The sequence below is a fragment of the Zingiber officinale genome, chromosome 5B (genome assembly GCF_018446385.1).
Source record: "Zingiber officinale cultivar Zhangliang chromosome 5B, Zo_v1.1, whole genome shotgun sequence".
Classification (NCBI taxonomy): Eukaryota; Viridiplantae; Streptophyta; class Magnoliopsida; order Zingiberales; family Zingiberaceae; genus Zingiber; species Zingiber officinale.
In genome coordinates this window covers 72,664,714-72,680,156 of record NC_055995.1, presented here as the reverse complement: position 1 = coordinate 72,680,156, position 15,443 = coordinate 72,664,714, and positions in this window count along the sequence as shown.

The following is a 15,443-nucleotide window of genomic DNA, read 5'->3' as shown; positions in this document are numbered from 1 at the left end:
AAAATAAAGAAAATTTGAAAAACTTAACTCTAAAAATAATCAATTGAATAAAACTTAATTGTTTCATTTTAGATTTCACTTAAAATTATTTTTTTACTATATATATTTTACATATTTTTTTTTCTAACTTTAACCTAAGTTGTCATTGTATTAAAGAGAAGGAGATTATTGGTGAATTTGGCACCAATAGTCAAACCTGAGTTTTGATGAATGACAAGTGGATTAAAGTTAGATATGTTATTGATCTAACCTTATTACCGAGTGTGCAAGGTTGACTAACTTGACGGGTCAAGAGAACCAGACATTAGGCAAGAAGTCATATCGGGATGTGTAATTCCTGATTGGCTAAATCCAGATGTTGGATTCTGGTAGCAGGTCAGGATATTCGATTCCCAATGGGTCGAAGTCCAGATGTGAAATTTTGGCAAGAGGTTAGGATGTTTGATTATCGATGGGTTGAAGTCTAGATGTGTGATTCTGGCAGGAGGTCGGAATGTTCAATTTCTGATGGGTTAAAGTCTGGATGTCTGATTCTGGTAGGAGGTCGGGATGTTCAATTCCCAATTGACGAAGTCCGAATGTGTGATTCTGAAAAGAATACCTAGTAGGTCAGATTAGACATCAAGGAGGTAAATTGAATTTAGTAAGTTGAGATAAATCACTTGAGGAGACTGACTCAGTGAGGATACATCCTGTTTGGGGGGACAGTAGACGTCAGTTCAGTTTAGATCTATTTTGGATCCTTAAATTGAGACATCGACTAATTCCTAGTCTTGGAAGAACAGAAACTAATTATTATTGCTATTTTATTATTGTGCTAATTTTATTTTACAAGTTAGATATTTTGTGTTGGACTAACACATTTTACAGGAGAAAAGGAGCACAAAATGTCACTGGTGAACAGTGCCCGGGGTGCCTTCCAAGTGGTGAAAGGTGTCTTGAGCTGGGCGATGGAAGGAGCCTTCAGGAGCTTGGAAGACGTCTTTAGTCGAATAAAATTAGACTTTGTTGATGATAAGAAGTGAGATATTTGGGATAAAAGTTTGCTTATGGAAGGCACCGTCAGTGCTATGGAAGGCGCATTCAACTCTCTTTAAAAGAGCATCTCGACCAACAACTGAAGTACACCTCATTTACAAGCTTCTACGCAATCGTGCGACACTCTGACTACTCCAACTTTAAGGTATTGTTCTGCTATGACACTACTATGCCTGACTGCCCCTGAGAAGTCGTCCAACATCAAGCTTGATCTGTTAAAACTACAAGTGTTGGATAATGAAGTTTCATTTCGTACTTAAGTTTTGCATAAAGGAAAGTGTATCTTGTTACACTTTTCCTATTCCTTTTTTGTACTTGATCCCCTCTTCTGGTGGTTCCAAAAGAGGTCTTTAGTGGATTACCCATCGATAGATTTACGGGACATGAGTCTTGGAGTAGGAGTCGTCGAAGGCTCCGAACCAAGTAAAATCGATCGAGTTCACCTACTTGTGTTTTTGCTTTCTATTTCTGTATTTAATTCCGCTACATACTTTGTTTTTAAAAAGAAGAAAAAAAATAAGTTTTTTAAAAAACACGTAATTCAGCCCCCCCCTCTCACGTGTATCTCGATCCAACACAATTCAAAACTCCCTGTAGTTACAATATTTCTTTCCAAATCAACAATTAATGAAGCACCCCATGTCTCTACTTCCATTTCAGATTGAGAGTAGAGGTGAACTTTATATAGTCTAGCTTTCTCTCTCCTTGAATCCATTTCTTTGGTAGCATGAGGTGTCAAAGTAACATACCGTTTCAAGACTTCCTCCCTACAGTTAAAGAACCATTAAGCTACCCTTTTAGTATTATCAATTAACCTATTTATGGGAAGTTCACGTATATGCTTGAACAAAGCATTTAAACTCTCTACACAATTAGTAGTTAGCAATGTGTATCTTCTCCCACTAAAGTGTGCATTAGCTCATCTTTTAGGATCAATGTTCTAAAACTACTTATGGGCATTTAAATGTTTTTCAAGCATGGACTGCAATATGAGATCATATTTCCAAAACAAGCCTAAAGATGACCTACTACCAATATCTATTACTATATTACAAGACATGTGGTGGTGACAGAAAGCATGATGGGCGATTGGGTAGACTTTCCTAATTGCTGATATAATTCCATGATATTTTTATGATACTATGCTCATTGACGGTGCATTGACAACAAATAATCTCTTTGTATGATCTAAAAACCACTCCCATGTAGACCCACATTCAACTTCAGCAATTCTAAAGGCTAGTGGAAGGATATTGTCATTAGCATCAATTGATATAGTAATCAACAACACACTCGGATATTTCCCTCTTAGATGTGTGGCATCAATTCCAATCAATTTGCATAGATAAAACCTAAATGCTCTTCAACAAGCTCTAAAACTCTAAAAATAGTACTGGAACTGATTATCATCATTCCTATGTAGTGTCACATAGATTTCAGGATCCCTGACTCTTAACTGATGCAAATATAGTGGAAGATCTCTATATGCTTGGTCATAATCTCCAACGACCTTATTCATCGCTTTCTCCCAAGCTATGTCTACTTTTCTATATGATATGGTCACTCCAAACCTAGCTTTTATATCTGATATAATCATACTTGATTTGTACTGTTCATTAGAAACAAATTGCTCTTCAACAAAAGACGCTACAAAGGAGGAAGAGCATGCTTGATGATCAACACTTTCTCTAACGGTGCCACATTGGTGTTTCTTTATGTATTTCGTAACAGTGAACTCTACATCCCTAGGCAACTACTCTCCATGTACATAGTTGATTGAAGTAGATGACTTTAACTTTATTTTTTTTAAGTGTTAACTGGGTTATATCTCATATGTTTAACTATGACATGTTTCACAGGTGCATTCTTGAACTCTTGTCGAGATGAAAAAATCTATCCAACACAAAATTCATGCTCATCTATTGCCTGTTCAATTGGCCTTTGTAGCAATAGAGAATTTAGAATATATGGATCATTAGCTACTAGGAACTCCTCCTCTAAGTCATTGTACTATTCTAGGGGAATTTCATATTATTCAATATGCATATTATCAACTAAGAATTCTTATACATTTATATTACATTATAATTCCTCTCTAATTCAGATATAATGTTTTTCCTCCTCACTCCAAGTAGACTCAAAGTAATTAACAAGTGTTGTAAAAGAATTCAGAACCTCATCTAGGATAATTGCTTCTTCATTTAGAACAAATGTCAAATTGCTTGTATTTCTATTTGTGTTATGCACACCACTATACTCAAAAGATGATAGAATATTTGTTCTGGATAATTCTTCTACATTAGCTCCATATCCTACGCAAGAATTTGCATTAAGCGTATTCCATGTCTCAGAGAGATTTTCTTCAGTAATATGATCATCCTTGATAGATAAATTACAAACTACTTTAGAAAAGTTACAACTACATAATCAAGTGATGTTGTACATATTAATTTAGTTGATAGATTAATTAATGATATATATGATGTACATATTAGATTTTCTATTTATCATATCCAAACAACATGAGGAGGTATGACAGTCAGAGGAGGTTCATAATAGTTTCGTGTTTATAAGGAAGATGTATGGAGGGAGAGAGAGAGGGTGAGACCACATGCATCCGAATCACAAAATCATTTTCAATTAAAAATATGGTTTGGATACTTGGAAAATAATGAATGAGAAGAAGAGTTTGGCAGGAGGGGTAAAAATAAAATTACATATATTTTTTTATATCTTTTGGTATAAACACAACTATGATATGTCTTTTGGTAAATATCATATTCAATTTATGCTTGTTGATAAAAAAAATTGTTGAATAAGTGAATGGAGAAGAAATGGAAGAGGAAAGAGGCTCCATTGTGAATGGGACTTTAGTCCAACATTGGAAGTTTCAAGGCACTTTTGTTGGTTTATATTGATTCACATACATTGAGGTTATGAACAAATGCATGGGGAGAGACTCTCTCTCACGCGTGGGTGCGCAGGGGGGGTGCAAATCCAGGGCCCAGATTTGTACTAAACCAAGTTGACTTGTGTGTGAGCGCGACCTGCCCACATGAATGCCGGACCGGTCGGGGCAAAATTCGCCCAAGTGGAACAACCAATATTTTGCCACGTAAACCTTTTTGCTGCTTGTGTAGCGGATGCATTAAAGGAAGATTAATGCAGGACATTTCGTAGCTTGGTGAGTGGTGAGTAATGATCATTAATTTTGTCGTTCATTTGAGCTCCTATAAAAGGAGGTTGTGACTACAGGCAAACGGGTTACGCACACAGCATAGCAAAGGCTCTCCATTTTCTTCCTCCTTCTCTGTCGTGCAGCTCCTGCTCGGCGGAGTGCCCATGATAGCAATCGGGTGCCACTTAGTTCGTCGTGACCACCAGTGCTTGGTCGGATTCATGGTCTACCGTTGTATCCTGGGAAACAGACGACCCTTGTAAGCCTCGAAGTACAGCTGGAGGTGGATCGAATCTGTTTCAAGGAAACTGCGACTATGCTCGGTCAATTCTCTCATCCGGACTTAACAACTGGTTCGTACTACATCTATTTTATAACAACATCAACTACCACACCAGGTGCCCCTAGACTCCGCAGCTGGGGGGCACTTGACTAAGAGTCTAGATGAGGCCGCGGACATCATTGAGATTGTGGCTCAGACCATCTGTTGGAACCCCAAGGTGTTTTGATGTGATCAAACAAGCTAAGTTAGGTCTGCGTTTGTTTAACCCTTGTGTCTAAGTGTGCAGGAGCTTAGGAACATGAAGTCGAGCGGAAGACGCAGGTAGCGAGAAGGAGTGCGTCCGATGGACGAGGTATCCGCGGAAGAGTACGGTGGGCGAGAAGAAGCGTCCTCGAGGACAAGCGGGAAGGAAGGCGCTCGAGGAGAAGGCGGAACATGGGTTGGGTGAGCCCTATTCTAAGGCCGAGATCACCCAAGCTAAGCGGAGCCAGCAATGACCGGGCCACTTGAGAAGTGATCTGGACAAAAGTCAACCATTGACTTTTGCTCGGCGCTACCTTGCTCGAGGACATGATTTTGACCAGGATCGCGATTTATCGACCGTTGGGGATAAAGTTTATCCCGGCGCCGGAACCCTTCCAGCGCCCGGACCAAGACTATAAATATAGCCTTGGTCCAAGCAATGATCAATCAAGAAAAACTACTTGTAATCCAGTGCTTTCATTTGTGTTATTTATTTCTGTGCTTTCAACGCTGGAGAATCAATTAGTGCGCCGTCTTTGCCTTGGATTAGCAATCCTCTGATTGCAAACCAAGTAATTCTTCTGTGTCTATTTTCTGTCTTAATTAGTCTCTGCCTTTTTAATTATAAGTTCTTTTAAGTTAGTTGAATATCCGAGAAGGGTTTTTGATTTTACTTTGTAGGGCAATTCACCCCTCCCTCTGGACCTACAAGTGGTATCAGAGCGAGGGCGCTTCAGGAGGACTAACCGTCGATCGAAGCAACAAGATGGCCGGACCAAGCACCGTCCCACCAAAATTCGAGGGGAACTTCGCAGACTGGAAGCGTCGTATGGAGGTATTCCTAAAAACATATTTTGAAATTCGATTTATTATGAAATATGGTTTTGTAACTCCAATAGATAAAGATGGAAAAGAAAAAGAAGAGAGCGATTGGACAAAGAAGGAGCAGAATGAGTCGGTAGCGGAACATCACCTGCTGAGCGTGTTACCGCCTCAAGAGGTCAACCGCATCGGAAACTATTTATCTGCTAAAGAACTTTGGTAGAAGTTCTTGGAACTCCACGAAGGCACGTCCGAAGCAAAGCTCGCTAGAAGGGACATCCTCCGCAACAAACTGATGAACATCCGTCTGGAGAAAGGTGAGAAAGTAGCTGGTTTACATGCAAAGGTAAAAGAACTAGTTACTGGTCTTGAGAACCTCGGTGAAACGATAACAAACCGGGACACTATACGCTACGCGCTCAACGCGTTTCCAAGAACTCCGGAATTGACATCAATCGTCGACGCCTACTACATCTCAAAAGACTTAGAGGTAAGCACTTTAGAAGAGTTGTTTTCTATTCTTAAATTGCATGAAACCAGGTATGCAGGAACGACAAAGGATACAACCCAGACTATGGCGCTGAACGTAACCCAGAAGGATGAACTCGAGTCAGACTCCGAAGACGATCAAGAAGCATACATGGTAAGAAATTTTAAAAAGTTTTTTAGATCTAATAAATTTAAAATGCAGAATAAAAGGAATCAAAAAGGTGGAAGAAAGGTTGCTACCAAAGGAGGGACACCTAAGAGAAGGCTGCCCAGAACTCAAAAAGGCCAAAAGGAAGTCTCCCAAGAAACACAACCTAAAAGCAACTTGGGACGACACTTCTTCATCCGAATCAGAAGCTCAAGAATATGCCGGAATAGCACTAATGACAAGCTACATCGATGAAGGGGGAGCGACCTCGGATGAAAGCAGTGAAGCAGGGGGAGATTCAGGCTTCAAATCCGACATGGTAAGTGAGGTATGCCTCTTACCCCCTGATCAACTTTACTCTGGTATCAAAGCTATGACTAAATCCATGTATAAATTAGAAAATAAAAATGCCAAATTAGAAAATGAAATTTTAGAAACAAAGAGAATTTTGGCAAAATCATGTCTTATAGAGGATTTTGAAAATTTGAAAATTGAAAATGAAAAACTAAAAGAAGAAATAGAAAGATTGAAAAAATCTAATGGTTCAAATATTTCTACTTTTAGAAATTATAGAGGTTTAAATTGGTATTATAGATTTCATCATAGTCAAATTAGAAATATATCAAAAATCTATGTACCTAGGAAATACTTGGTTAACCCTGTAGGTAGGAATCTCTATTGGGTTCCAAAAACTTGTTTAATCTAAAATTAGACTTAGCATTTTCAGCAAGGAAATTAAACGACTAATTTCATTATGAGGCTTTGTCTAAGGAAGTGGTTGTTGCTCCAATAACCAAGAAGGCCTAGTGCCTCGCCACGACCTGGAAGCCAAGTATCGAAATGAAAAGTTTAATTGACTAACTGAAAAAACATTAATTTAATTTACCTAATGCTTTAAAAGAGTTATTCAATTTGTGTTAGAAAATATTTTAAATTAATTTATAAAAAAAAAAAAGAATTTTTTTTGGAAAATAATTTTTTTTACTTAGAAAATTTCTGAAAATTATTGACTTAGATATTTTTTAACTTAGGAATTTTTCTATGAATATTATTTTAGACATTTTTCTTTGAAAATTGCTTTAGAAATCTTTTATGAAAAATAACTTAAAAATTTTTCTGTATATTGACTTAGAATTTTTGTTAAACTAGATATTCTCTTTTGAAACATTGCCTTAGAAATTAATATTAATTATCTTAGAAATTTTTATGAAAATTGACTTAGAAATTTTTTAAGTTTTCTTAGAATTTTTTTATATTGCCTTATAATTTTTCTTAAAATTAACTTAGAATTTTTTTTATGATAATTTTGCCTTATCATTTTTTCTTAAAATTGACTTAAATTGTTTAATTAGAAAAATTTTTTTGAGAATGTTGAGATAAGTTTCAAACTTAAAATTTTTTTTATAAACACTTGTGACTGCTTTTATCTGAAAAATATTTTTTTTTAACAAAAAATTCTGAAAAGTGTTTGAATTTACCTTAGACTTGTTTATCACCCCAATTTTTATGTGATCAAAGGGGGAGAAGTATGTTAAGTCTAGGGGGAGATACTATAATTTTTCAATTGAAAAATATTTGGACTTATTGGAAAATAAATCATTTTTATTGCATATGGTTACCTGATAACTAGCATTTTTATATGTTATTTTGGCTCTTGGACTTGATATTTTTATCCTCTCATATGCTTAATTCTGTATTTATATCATGTTTTATGAGTTGAGATTTATTTGGAGCGTTGATCTAATTTTTCCTATATTTTTCTGATATTTTATCTAAAATATGCATCTTGTTTTGTAGGGAAGTAATCTAGGCCGTTGATCAAGATCCATGATCAAGGCATCAAGGAGATCCAAAGAAGTAAAGCCTCCAATTCAAATCCAATTCAAAACCCACTTTTAAAGCCCAAACTTGAAGCCCAATGTCAAAGCCCAATTTCAATTCTTATTGGTTATTGGATTCGGATCTAAGCTCTAATGGACCCAAACCCGAAACCCAAACCCATTAAGAAACCTACCCCCTCTTCTTCTCCTCACGCACGGCACAGTGCCAACTCCCCTTCTCCTCTCGCGTTTGGGCTAGGGCACGCGATTTCCCCCGTCGGCCACTTCTCTGTTCTTCTTCCTCTTCTCCGGCCGGCGGCTTCTTCTCTTCCCTTGCCGTCGGCCGGTCCTCCACACCCAAACTCATCTTCTCCAATCTTGCTCCAAGCGGCGACGGCAGCACCCTCGGCGATTCCTTGGAGTGGACAGCGGCGGCGATCCCTAGCTAGGGCTTCTTGACGGCGAGGTGTTCTTCTCCGGCAAGCACCCTTCTTCATCCATACCTCAGCGGACATCTACCTGCGGACGGCGTTCCGAAGGCAGGAACTTCAGCGACTCAGTGCATCAATTCCGGCAGAAATCAAAGGTTCCGTCGTTGTGTGCTGTCCACCGGAGCTGGTGTTCCAAATCTGGGCCTCCATGTGACGATGGAGGTAGTCGATTGGTAGTTGGATTGGTGGAGGAATGGATGTGGTTGATTAATTTAGTTTATTTCCATGTTTGATTTGTTTAATCTTGTTGTTATGCATTTTGGATATTCTAGTTACATTTATGTTTGAATTGTTTAGTTGGTAGTTTACTTTCATGTTAATTGCTTAATTAGGGTGTTATGTTTGTTATTGATTCCTAGATTGATAGATTGCACTTTGTTTAGTTTTGGTACTTTGTTTAGTTCATTATGTATGATTGTTGATCTTGTATCATAGCGTGACAATGTGGTACAAATTTAACTTTTATGCATAATTAGATTTTGTTTAATTTCTACAAAGTTGTTTAGTTAATTGTCTTTGGTTGATTGTTGCTTTCTTTATGCATGTTTGAGTTCTTTGTTATATTTCATGTTATTCCCATTGATGGATATTCTTGTATCGTAGCGTGACAATGCGATGTAGGAAAATCTTCAATGGTTAGTTAGAGTAGACATAGCTTTATTACTTGCATTGTCTTTCATTATTTAGATTAGATTTCATTTGATGCTTCGTTATTTCATTCCCTAGATTAATCGTGTTGATAATTAACCCATAACGTAGAGTGACAATGCGTTGTGGATTAATTATTCACACATAGTTAGATTTCATTCCAGCATTAGATTAGTTTTCTACACTTGCTTTGCTTTTTATCTGTTAAATTTAAAATCAAAACCCAAACCCCCATTTCCATATTGAAAATCCAAAAAATAGAAATAACATACGATCCTAAGTTTACCATCCTATCGTTACTTTCGTTGGCGGACGACCCGAGTCATTCCTATGCTACATTAGTGTAGGAGGGGTTTGGTACTTCATCATTTGATGTCCAATTCGCGACAAAATTGGGCCGTTATCATTACCCTAACTTAACTTGGGTTGCTCACATCAAAAAGGGGGAGATTGTTGGAACCCCAAGGTGTTTTGATGTGATCAAACAAGTTAAGTTAGGTCCTGCGTTTGTTTAACCCTTGTGTCTAAGTGTGCAGGAGCTTAGGAACACAGTCGGCGCGCGGACTAGCGAGAAAGCGGGCCGGTGCGGAGAGGTATCCGCAAGAGCGGTGGGCGAGAAGAGCGTGCGCGGCGCGGGGAAGGAAGGCTGCTCGAGGAGAAGGCGGAACATGGGTTCGGTGAGCCCTAGGAAGGCCGAGATCACCCAAGCTAAGCGGAGGAGCAGACCGGACCGAGAATGATCCGGACAAAAGTCAATTGACTTTTTGCTCGGCGCCAGAATCGTGATTTTGACCGGATCGCGATTTTCACGGGATAAAGTTTATCCCAGGCGCCGGAACCCTTCCGCGGACCAAGACTATAAATATAGCCTTGGTCCGGAAGCTGATCAATCAAGGAAAACTACTTGTAATCCAGTGCTTTCATTTGTGTTATTTATTTCTGTGCTTTCAACGCTGTAAGAGGCTAGCGCCGTCTTTGCCTTGGATTAGCAATCCTCTGATTGCAACCCAAGTAATTCCTCTGTGTCTATTTTCTGTCTTAATTAGTCTCTGCCTTTTTAATTACAAGTTCTTTTAAGTTAGTTGAATATCCGAGAAGGGTTTTTGGTTTTACTTTGTAGGGCAATTCACCCCTCCCCTCTTGCCGGCCTCCAAAGGGACCTATAATTTCGACTATAAGTTGAATTTAATTCAGTGTAGCTTAAATTCAACTAATACCCATAAATCTCCGGCATTAGATTGTTTGTATCCAACAATCTTGAAACAGACTAGACTCTATTGAGATGGCCACGGAACAAAATGTTGAGGTGCAACAGACTCAACACGTGCAGGCCCGTCACCGATCAACCACGGAGAAAAAGCAGAGAAGTTCGGTGGGTGAACTTGAAGATGCTCTTCTACTGACCACGCTCAACTGGCTCGGTTCTTGAGGACCCTCCCAGTGGTGAGGATCGGCACCGTTGATGGAGGCATGGGAGTCCTTGGACAAGAAATACAAGACGGAGGATGTAGGGGCAAATAAGTTCATCATGGGCTGATTCCTCGACTACAAGATGGTTGACTCCAAGACGGTGATCAACCAAGTCCAGGAGCTTCAGGTGATCTTGCACGAAATCCACTCGGAAGGGATGATTACGAGTGAAACCTTCCAAGTGGTTGTTATCATTGAGAAGCGCCTCCGGTGGAAGGACTTCAAGAACTACCAAGCACAAAGGAGAATGTGGAGGAACTCATTGTTAGATTCTCTCGTACGCTCGAAAACAAAACTTGAAACGGAAGAACCCCAAGTCTTCCAAGATGGGACCCAGAGGAGGCGTAAGAAGAAGTGCTTCAACTGTGACAAAGTGGGTCACAAATCTTTGGAGTGCAGAAAGTCGAAGAAGAAGCAAGAGGCCAACCTGAACGAGGGACCATAAATGGACGACCTCTGCGTTGTGGTCTCTGAGTTGAACCTGATCGGTTCAAACCCGCGACAATGGTGGATCGATACTGGAGCCACCAGACATGTGTGCTGCAACAAGGAGCTGCTCCACAATTTCGACGAAGTCATTGGAGACAAATTGTTCATGGGGAACTCAGCAACCTCGGACATCATGGGACAAGGAAAAGTGGTGATGAAGATGACCTCGGGCAAGGATCTCACTCTGAACAATGTTCTGTATGTTCCGAAGATTCGAAAGAATCTAATGTCCGGATCACTGTTAAGCAAGCATCGCTTTCGCATTGTCTTTGAGTCGGACAGAGTTGTATTGTCCAAGAATGAAGTGTTTGTAGGAAGGGGCTATGTATCTGATGGGTTGTTTAAGCTCAATGTAATGGCGATTAGGCCTAAGATAAATAAAACTGAAAGCTCTTCCACTTATATGCTTGAGTCTTCGTGTTTGTGGCATGGTAGACTAGGACATGCTAACTACGATGTATTGCGTAGATTAATTAATATGCAAAGAATACCTACATTCCACCTTGACCCAAAACACAAGTGTGAGATTTGTGTTGAAGCGAAAATGACAAGGTCATCCTTTCAACATATTGAAAGAAGTAATGAACCACTTGACCTAATTCACACTGATGTGTGCGACCTAAAAGGTACACCAAGACGTGGTGGTAATAAATACTTCATCACTTTTGTAGATGATAACACAAAATATTGTTATGTGTGGTTCGAAGTAACCGAGGCGATGAAAATATGTCACCATTCGCGAGAATATGTGTCACCATTCGCTGAGTTGTGTGTTGAACATGGGATCAGACACGAAACAACAGCTCCTTATACTCCTTAGCAAAACGGTGTTGCTGAGCAAAAGAATCGAACTCTAAAGGAGATGATGAATGCTCTTCTATTGACCTCTGGATTACTAGAGTCCATGTGGGGGGAAGCTGTGTTAACAGCTAATTACCTTTTAAATAAGGTGCCTCGGAAGAAAATAGATAAGAGCCCTTATAAGTTGTGGAATGGAAGACAACCGTCCTATAAATATTTACGAATGTGGGGGTGTCTTGCCAAAGTATTGGTGCTTGATTCAAAAAGGATTAAGATAGGATCAAACATACCGGAGATACACAAGAACTCGATAATCGAATCGAGAAATGTCTCGTTCTTTGAGCATGTGTTTCCATATAAGACCCGAGAGGATGCTAGTTCCTCAAAATGGGCAAATGAAACACAAGGCGAAGAAAAAGATGATGATGATGATGATGAACCAGTTGAGGTTGAGCTTAGACGGAGTAAAAGAGCTCGGGTAGAAAAATCCTACGGATCAGATTTTATCACTTTCATGTTGGAAAGTGAGCCCCAGAGTTACTCGGAATCAGTAAGCTCGTCTGATGGACCTCACTGGAAAGAGACAATTGCATCTGGGATATAATCTATCTTACAAAATTACACTTGGGAACTTGTGGATCTTCCTCCGAGAAGTAAACCACTAGGTTGCAAGTGAATCTTCAAGAAGAAAATGAAATCAGATGGCACATTCGATAAATACAAGGCAAGATTGGTAATCAAAGGATACCGACAATGGAAAGGTCTTGATTACTTCGATACATACTCTCCGGTGTCGAGAATAACTTTCATTAGAGTATTGTTGGCTATTGCCGCTCTATGGAATCTCGAAATAAATTAAATAGATGTAAAAATAGTCTTTCTAAATGGGGATTTAGAAGAGGAAATCTACATGGACTAACCTGAGGGGTTTTTTGTGCCAGGATAGAAAAACAAGGTCTGTATATTGGTGAAGTCATTATATGACTTGAAACAAGCACCAAAGCAGTGACATGAGAAATTCGATAATGCCATGAAGGAATATGGATTCAAGATCAATGAATGCGATAAATGTGTGTACATGAGAGCCACGGAGAGTGACTATGTCATCTTGTGCCTCTATGTAGATGACATACTTATCATTGGGAGTAATGATAAGATAATCAAATCCACTAAAGACATGTTGAACTCAAGATTTGATATGAAAGACATGGGCCTAGCTGATGTGATTCTAGGAATCAAAATTCTTAGAACGACAGAAGGACTTGTTCTTAGTCAGTCCCATTACATGAACAAAATTCTTGAGAAATTCACCAAGGGTGATACTGCGTTGGCACGAACGTCAATAGATACGAGTCAACATCTATCGAAAAATCGAGGTGAAAGTATCTCCCATATAGAGTACTCTCGAGTAATTGGAAGTCTGATGTACTTGATAAGTTGTACACGACCAGACTTGGCATATGCAGTAAGCAAAATGAGTAGATACACTAGTAATCTCGGTGTTGAGCATTGGAAAGGGATAACAAGAGTACTGAGGTACTTGAGGTATACTCGTGAATATGGACTGCACTATACAAGATATCCTGCTGTGATCGAAGGATACAACGATGCGAGTTGGATATCTGATATAAAAGACTCTAAGTCTACGAGTGGATATGTCTTCACTCTAGCAGGTGCAGCCATTTCCTAGAAATCTTCTAAGCAAATCGTAATAACTAGATCCACGATGGAATCTGAGTTTGTAGCTCTTGACAAATGTGGTGAAGAGGTTGAATGACTACGACAATTCTTAGTAGATATTCCATGATGGCCAAAACCAGTGCCGGCGATTTGCATACATTGCGATAGTCAATCAGTAATCGGTCGGGTACAAAGCCATCTGTATAATGGTAAGTCTAGACATATACGTCGTAGACATAGTACCATTAGGCAACTACTCTCAACGGGAGTTATCACTGTTGACTATGTGAAGTCAAAAGATAACCTAGCGGATCCGCTAACCAAGAGTTAAATCGAGAGTTTGTTGCAAGCTCATCAAGAGGAATTGGCTTGATGTCGTTGTCAGTGATCAGTGCAGAGGACACCCAACCTATGCTGACTGGAAATTCCAAGAACTAGGTTCAAATAGACAACTAATCTGCACTGACTAGACACACTGTAGGAGGATAACCCAATGAAATAGTGACTAGACCAAGGTAGCCGATGGACTTTTAATGATCAAGAAGAGTAGATGGCAACTCTTGAGGGATCACCTATGTGAGAAAGAAGTAGGGCCATTTCGAAGAGAATTGGAGGCACAATTCTTAGAGCTTCTCACAGAACCAGGCGTGTTCATGGCCAAGAACGAACACACTCATGAGAACTGAGTTGTATCAGGGAGAGTCTTGGGTGAGATTTGTCACTGCTTACACAGATGATAGTATAGTTCAAGGACATTATGTCTACTATCAGCCAGTAAACAACCAAATCTTCACAAGGGAAGGTTCAAAGGATAAACCTACCTATCCTATACTTGACTCAACTGCTGAATGTTATCACTTACCCTATCTCCATTCATGTGGGGGATTGTTGAATAAGTGAATGGAGAAGAAATGGAAGAGGAAAGAGACTCCATTGTGAATGAGACTTTAGTCCCACATTGGAAGTTTCAAGGCACTTTTGTTGGTTTATATTGATTCACATACATTGAGGTTGTGAACAAATGCATGGGGAGAGACTCTCTCTCACGCGTGGGTGCGCAGGGGGGGGTGCAAATCCAGGGTCCGGATTTGCACTAAACCAAGTTGACTCGTGTGCGAGCGCGACTTGCCATACAAATGCCGGACCGGTCGGGGTAAAATTCGCCCAAGTGGAACAATCAACATTTTGCCACGTAAACATTTTTGTTGCTTATGTAGCGGATGCATTAAAGGAAGATTAATACAGGACGTTTCGTAGCTTGGTGAGTGGTGAGTAATGATCATTAATTTTGCTCTGTTGGCCTGGTCTTTCGCTCTGCTGACTTGGTCTTTCACTCTGCACTTTACAGAAACCAGCCCCTACTGGCAGTTTGAGATTATCCGCTCAGGTCATTTCGACTGTAAGTTGAATTTAATTCAGTATAACTTAAATTCAACTAATACTCATAAATCTCCGGCATTAGATTGTTTGTATTCAACAAAAATCAAATTATCATATCGCATAGAAAAATTAAAAATTAAAAATTAAAATATTTTTAAAATTTGACCACTCGATAACGATAATAAATTTGGTGGCTGATCTTTATTGATGATTTCCAAGTATGTTTCGCTTGAAAGAAGCTTTTGCCTTCATATTTGGACTCAAGCTGTTGAAGGAGGTACATAGATAACAGTGACGAAAGAGGACTTAACGAGTCATTGAATTGGGTACGATAATTTAAAGGATTATATTTTTTTATTAAAGGTCCAAAAATACATTTAGTTGAACGTTATTAAAACATGAGATCTACGGAATCGTCCGAGGACAGGACAGGACAGGATAACCATACCTAAATAATTAATTG